Raw genomic sequence first — 8,540 nt, forward strand, 5'->3', positions numbered from 1 at the left:
ATAAATTACTGCTGAAATACTACTCAAAACACTTGTAGATAGTCATTTTAGTGTCACCTACTCTGACATGTCACCTGGTGTAGTCTGCACACCCTGTACCACCTTAGTGATACTACTGTGAAATATAACAAAGATCTTATTAAATTCAAAGTTGATCAAAATATGAAGTTGAATCTATTCTGTTTCCATCAGTTCCCAAGAAAGCAAGTAAATTTATTTTCAAGCCATACAGAGAGCTAGAAATTGCTGGAAATAAGAAGGATAAACTAATTGTGAAGTTTCAGCTATACAGAAGAGATTTACTAGTATCAGAAAATAAAAGATTTAATTTAATAGCTAAATGGGGAAAGTAGAAACAGTTTGTATAAGGTGAAGAATTGAAATTGAGACACAACATAAAACTGAATCTCAAAGTTCCACACTTAAATCAAGGGGCAGACAAAAAATTATCTCTTCTGAGAATTCATTACCCCAGTCCTGTAAAATAGGACTGTGTTTAAATATACAATCTTTTCATGGTCCTGAGAATCTCAAGCTAAGAAATTAACTTAGAATGGGCCTAAACTGATAGCAACTTGATGTGACTTGAAGAAATACTTATATATTATGTGAAATAATGGTCCATGGACCCATACATCCATGTATTTCCACAGACAAAGCCTTATGAATATGACTACTTAATCCCAGATTAAAAGGCACATATTCACATCCAAATTAGCAACAACAGTGAGATAGCAAAGAAAATAAACAAAATTAAAAACTCAAGGATATGAAATAGTGGAATAAATTTATGCAGAATATAAAATAGCATACTAAGAAATAAAATAACATGTTAAGAAAAAGAAATCAAAAGTTTAAGCAAGGAAAATATTATTTTAAAAACATCACTCATATATTTTTATATAAATAAATTAAACATCTAGAAATGAAAATGAGCCATAATTAAATAAATAGATTAAATAATAGAACAGGTACCACAACAGGAAAGATTTGTGAACTGAAAGGTAGATCAGAAGAGGATCTATGGGGAGGAGGATAAAAGATAGCAGATAAGGCACATATACTATCCAGACCCTCTACAACAAAGACTGGAGAAACCAAGTGAAATGGCTGTGTATGACAATCCAGGAAACCAGACCTTGAGAGGAAAGGATAACGAAGTAGACGAAATACCAATAAGAGGAAGAGACTGAATAAAAACAATGGAGAAGGAGCAGTAAACTGCCAATTGGTACAACACAGGCATTTTGAATTATTGAAAGTAGCATTCTGATCAGAGAAAGAATAAGATAACCAATTCCATTTGCCAAGCAATGCACTAACACCTACATCAGTGCTCATGTGACCAGAGAGCACACAGGAGCCAGAAACCCTATCCAGCCATACCCAACCACACCTGCCACCCCACCCACTGGGTAAGTACCACCCCCAGCTGCATCACCACAAGATCAATGACACACAGCAGACAATACCTGCCAAGTCTGCCCTCAGCTGCTCTGCACAATCAGTGATCAGATACACATACCCACATTCCCACTGACTACTAAATCTACCCAGAGATAGGTAGTGCATGTCCCAGTGCTGCCAAAATAGTGACAAGAGTAACATGCCCACTCAGTTGCCCAAATATATTAAAACAAAACAAAACAAAAATCAAGGTGAAGCAAACCAACATACAATCAATAAATTAATACAATAACACTACAAAGTCTCAGAGACAACAGACAACACAAAATCACACCCAACAAAGAGGACAAGATAGCTCAAACATGACAAAAATGCAAGGCCAGGAAATCTTCCAGAGAAAGAAATGCTATTGAATCTATTTGATAAAGAATTTAAAAGAATTATATTTAGGTACCTTCAATGGATTGAGAGAAAGTTCGAGAAACCACAGACACAATTAAGGACAATACAGACTAAATTCCAGAAGAATTAAAAAAAAAATTACAAGAACAAATTGAATAAAGAAATGTAAAATTAGAAACCATACAAAAACAGCTAATAGAAATCCAGAAGATTAAAACTTAAATTTCAGAAATAGATAATACACTAGAAGGAACAAAGTAGAATTAATGAAATGGAATAAACAATTAGCAAGATTGAAGACAAATCTTTCAATACTAATCTGTTAGAGGAACAATCAGGAAAAAAAAAAGAATGAAAAATAGGAGAAAGCCTAAAAATTATGAGACAACATCAAGAGGAATAATTTACATGTGATCAAAATTCCAGACCAAGAAGAGATTTAAAAACAACAAAAATATACCAAGAAAATTGTTATAGATTTGTTGGAAGAAAACTACCTTAATATTATGAAAGATGAGAAGATAAGCATCGAGGAAGCAAAACAAACCCCAACTAGGTTAGACATCAAAAGGAAATCACCAAGATATATCATAATCAAACTTTCCAAAGCAGAGACAAAGAAACAATCCTGAAATCAGCTCAGGAAAAAAAAAAATTGTTTCCTACAAAGGGCAGTCAATAAGACCAAGCTCTGCATTCTCGCCAGAAGCCATGCAAGCAAGAAGGCAATGGGATGGCATATATAAAACTGTGAAAGAAAAGAAATGCCAACCAAGAATTACATATTCAGCAAAATTGTACCTAAAATATGATGATGAAATTAGGACATTCCCACATCAACAGAAGCTAAGGGAATTTGTAAAAAATAGACCAATCTTACAAGAAATGCTAAGGGAATCCTCCAGATAGAGAACCAACAAAAGCAGGCAACAACCAGAGATTAAGACGCATGACAACATCACCTGAAAATCATTCCAGATATAGAAGTATTGAAAATGAAATAAACCTACAAAAGTGAAAATAGGGAACAAGAGACATCAGTTTTTAAATAATGATAACTACAAAGAAAAAAAGAGGAAATAAATGACAGAGTTACAGAAATTCCAAATGATGAGGAAGTAAAGAACATATCAAGATAGAGCAGAATGTTTTAAACTTGGAAAGATAATAATAAATTATAGGGTAACCACAAAGAAAAGTAATAAACTTTCTCAACAAAATGTAAAAGAAGAAAATCATAAATTCTCATTAAACATTAAAACAGTAGCAATGAAGGAAATGACAAGAAAAAAATTCATAAACAAAATGAACTCAGTACAGAAAACAGCAAAACGACCACAATAAATTCATATCTATCAATAATTGCACTGCAAATAAATGGATTAGATGCACCAAGGACAGAGAGTAGCAGAATGGATAAGAAAATATGACCTATCAATATGCTGTTTACAAGAGACACACATTAGAAACAAAGACAAAAATAAGGTAAAAATAAAAGGGTAGAAAATCATAAATCAAGCAAATGACAACAAAAAAAGAGCAGGAGTGGCAATATTAATTTCTGATAAAATAGATATTAAGGCAAAAACGAGCAGTAGAGACAAAGAAGGATATTATATTATGATTAATGTGTCAATCCAACAAGAGAACATAACTATAATAAATATCTATGGATCCAATGAAAGAGCCCAAAAACACATTAATGAAACAAAATAGAAAAGAGAAATAGCCAACTCCACAATAATAGTAGACTTTCATGCATCACTTTTCATGATGGAGAGAACAACTGGAGAGAAATTCAACAAAGATACAGATCTAAGCAATACAACCAACAAACAGGCCTCCTCAATGTATACAGAATGCTACACCTAACAGCAGCACAATACACATTTCAATGCACATGGAATAGTCTCCCAAAGAGATAATTTGCTATGCCACAAAGCAATCCTCAACAAATTTTAAAACATCTAAATAGTACAAAGTGTCTTCTCAGATAACAATGCTATAAAATTACAAATCAACATGGAAACTGAATAACACCCTGCTTAAAAACTACTGAGTAATACTAAAAACCAAAACCAAACTCACTGCTGTTGAGTCGTTTCTAACTCATAGTGATTCCTGGGCAATAGAGGAAATAAGAAATTCCTTGAATCAACCAAGAATGAAAACACAACATACCAATGTGATACATCATCTGGTTTCTTGACTCCTGCTTCCATGGGCGTTGATTGTAGATCCAAGTAAAATGTAAATCTCTGACAACTTTAATCTGTTCTCCATTTATCATGAAGTTGCTTATTGGTCTAGTTGTAAGGATTTCTGTTTTCTTTATGTTGAGATACAATCCATACTGAAGACTGTAGTCTATGATCTTCATCAGTAAGTTCTTCAAGTCATCTTTACTTTCAGCAACCAAGGTTGTGTCATCTGCATATCACACATTGTTAATGAGTCTTCCTCCAATCTTCATGCCATGTTCTTCTTCATATAGTCCAGGTTCTCAGGTCATTTACGTAGCATACAAATTTAATAAGTATGGTGAAATTTTACAACCCTGATGCACAAGTTTCCTGATTTTAAACCATGCAATATCACCATGTTCTGTTCAAATGATAGTCTCTTGGTCTACATACAGGACTCTCATGAACACAAATAGGTGTTTTGGAACTCCCCTTCTTCTCAAACTATCCATAATTTATTATGATCCACACAGCTGAATGTCTTTGCATAGTTAATAAAATGCAGATAAACATCTTTCTGCTATTCTTTGCTTTCAGCCAAGAACCATCTGACATCAACCATGACATCCTTCATTCTCAGAAGACAATTTATAGCAATAAACAAATCAAAAAAGAGGAAATAACCAAAATCAGCACACTAACCTAACATTTCTAACAATTAGATGAAAACAGCAGAATAAGCCTACAGTCACCAGAAGACAGGAAATGGTAACGATTCCAGTAAAAATAAATGAAACTGAAAAACAATAGAAAGAATCAAGATTAGAATTGGTTCTTTGAAAGGATTAATAAAATTGACAAACCACTGGAAAATTTACCAAAGGAAAAGAAGGAGAATATACAAATACCACAAATAAGAAATGAAATAGGTAAGTCATGACAGAACATATTGAAATAAAAAGGATAATAACAGAATACTGTGAAAAGCTGTACTCCAACAAATTTGAAAACTTGGAAGAAATGGACACAGTTCTAGAAACACACTACATACCCAAAATAACACAATCTGAGGTAGTAAATTTGAGCTGACTCATCAGAAAAGAAGAAATATGAGTCATTAAAAAAAAAAAAAAACTCTAACAACCATCCCCCCGACCCCCAAAAAAAATGAAGCTCAGAAACCTTCATTGAAGAATTCTACAAAATATTTAGGAAAGAGCTGACACCAATTCTACTCAAAATATTCCACAACATAGAAAAGGATGGAAAACTCCCAAACTCATTCTTTGAAGCAAATATAACCCTGATATCAAAACCAGGCAAAGAAATCACTGAAAAAGAAAATTATTGACCAATATACACTGCATCAAGTCCATTCCAACTCATAGCGACCTCCATTGGGTTTCTGAGGCTGTAAATCTTCACAGAAATAGATTGCCTGAACTTCCTTCTGCAGGGCAGCTGATGGGCTTGAGCTGCTGACTTTCCGGTTAGCAGTCAAATGCCTTATCCACTAAGCCACCAGAGCTTCTTTATTGACCAATATCCCTCATGAATATTCATGCAAAACTCTCCATATAATACTGGACAATAGACTGTCCAACAACATGTCAAAAAAATGAATCATGAGCTGTGGAATTCATGCCAGGAATGCAAAGATGCTTGCACATGAAAAAAAAAATCAATTATCACCACATAAATAAAATAAAGGAAAAAACACACATAACCATATCAATTGATGTACAAAAGGCATTTGACAGAATTTAACACACATTCTTTATAAAAGTACTCAAGAAAATAGAAATAGAAAGGAAATTACCCAAAATAATTAAGGGCATATACACAAAACCGACAGCCAGTATTATTCTCAATGGACAGAGACTGCAAACATACCCATTAAAAAGGGAACCTGACAAGATGTCTTTTATCACCACTCCTATTCAATATTATATTGGCAGTCCTAGCCACAGCAATAAGACAATAAAGGGAAATAAAAGACATCCAAATTGGCAAAGAAGAAATAAAACTCTACTTGCAGATGATATGATTCTGTACATAATAAATCCTACAGTCTCAAGAAGAAAACTAATGAAGCTAATGGAGGGATTCAAGAAAGTGGCAGTATATAAGATCAACATAAAAAAAAAAAAATCAGAGTCCTCTACACTAACAAAGAGATTTCTGAAAAGGTAATCATGAAAACAATACAATTTACAATAACCCAAAAGATGAAGTACTTAGGAATAAATCTAACCAAAGACCAAAAAGACCTATATAAAGAAAACTACAAAATGCTACTACAAAAAACCAAAGAGCCCTACATAAATGTGAGAATGTACCATACTCATAGATAGGATAACTTAACATTTTGAAAATGTCAATTCTGACCAAAGCTATCTTTCAACGTAATGAAATCCTGATGCAGATTCCATCATCATTCTTTGTTTGTTGTTAGGTGCCATCAAGTAAGTTTCTATTCATAGAAACCTTATGTACAACAGATTGAAACACTGCTCAGTCCTGTGCTATCCTCACAAATGTCACCATGCCTGAGCCCATAGTCACAGTCACAGTGTCAATCATCTCATTGAGGGTTTCCCCCTTTTTGCTGAAATTCTACTTTACCTAGCTTGATATCCTTCTCCAGGGACTGATCCCTTCTGACAACATGACCGAATTGTGTGAGACAAAGTCTGGTCATTCTCACTTGTAAAGAGAATTCTAACTGTACTTCGAAGTCAGATTTGTTCATCCTTTTCATCATCGACTTTATATGGAAAGGAAAGAGACATAAGCAAAGCACTACTAAAGTGGAAAAACAAGGTAGGAGGACTTGCAGTTCCTGATCTGAAAATCTTATTGGTGCAATGACAGACACATAGACCGATGGAACAGAATTAAGAATACAGAAGTAAATCCATCCACCTAGGACAACAAACATTTGACAAAGGGCCAAAACCCATTAAATGTGGAAGTCTCTTTAACAGATGGTTCTGGCAAAACTGGATATCCATTTGCAGAAAACTATTTCCAACTTTCACATTCTGTTCACCAATAATTATCAATACATCTTGATTGCACATTTGGTCAATTTTAGACTGCAGAAACTGGTAAAAATCTTCAATTTCTTATCTTTGGCTTTAGTGGTTGGCACATAAATTTGAATATAGTAATAACTGGTGTCCCTTATAGGTGTATGGATATTATCCTATCACTGACAGCATTGTACTGCAGGATAGATTTTGAGATGTTCTTTTTGAGGAATGCCATGGCATTACTCTTCAATTTGTCATTCCTGGCATAGATGTTGCTGTTGTTGTTAGGTGCTGTCGAGTCATCTCTGACTCAGACACCCTATGTACAACAGAATGAAACACTCCCCAGTTGTGCCAGCCACACAGTCCTTACTATACCTGAGCCAGTCGTTGCAGCCAGATGTGTCAATCCATCTCATTAACGGCCTTCACCTTTTTCATTGACCGTCCACTTTACGAACCTTGATATCCTTCTCCAAGAAATGGTCCCTTCTGACAACATGACCAGAGTAGGTGAGAGGAAGTCTGACCATTCTTGTTTCCAAGCAGAATTCTGGCTGCTTTTCTTCCAGGACAGATTTTCTACTTCTTTTTGGCAGTCCATGGTACTTCCAGTATTCTTTGCCAGCACCACAACTCAAAAGCATCAACTCTTCTTCGGTCTTCCTTGTTCATTGTCCAGCTCTCACATGCATATGAGGTGATTGAAAATACCATGGCTTGGGTTAGATTCACCTTAGTCTTCAAAAAGACATCTTTGCTCTTCAGCACTTTAAAGAGGTCTTTTGCAGCAGATTTTTCCAGTACAATATGTCATCGGATTTGTTGACTTCTGCTTCCATAGGAGTTGATTGCAGAGCCAAGTAATATGAAATCTTTGACAACTTCAATTTTTTCTCCATCTATCGTGATGCTGTTTATTGGTCCAGTTTTGAGGATTTTTGTTTTCTTTATATTGAGGTGTAATCCATACTGTAGACTGTATTCTTCAATCTTCATCAGTAAGTGGTCCAGATCATCCTCACTTTCAGCAAGCAAAGTTGTGTCGTCAGTGTATCACAGGTTGCTAATAAGGCTTCCTCTGATCCTGATGCCATGTTCTTCTTCATATAGTTCAGCTTCTCAGATTATTTGCTCAGCATACACATTGAATAAAGTATGGTGAAAGGATACAACCCTGATGCACTCCCTTCCTGATTTTAAACCATGCAGTGTACCTTGTTCTGCTCAAATGACAGCCTCCTTCCTGGTCTATGCATAGCTTCCTCATGAGCACAATTAAGTGCTCTGGAATTCCCATTCTTCTCAATGTTATATATAATTTGTTATGATCCACACAATCGAATGCTTTTGCATAGTCAATAAAACACAAGTAAATATCTTCCTGGTATTCTTTGCTTTCAGCCAAGAACCATCTGACATCAGCAATGATATTCTCATTCCATGACCTCTTCTGAATCCAGCTTTCTGGAAGTTCTCTGTCAATATACTGCTGCAACTGCTTTTGAATTAT

This window comes from Orycteropus afer, unplaced genomic scaffold (assembly GCF_000298275.1).
Source record: "Orycteropus afer afer isolate SDZICR_OR568_19922 unplaced genomic scaffold, OryAfe1.0 scaffold00624, whole genome shotgun sequence".
Lineage (NCBI taxonomy): Eukaryota > Metazoa > Chordata > Mammalia > Tubulidentata > Orycteropodidae > Orycteropus > Orycteropus afer.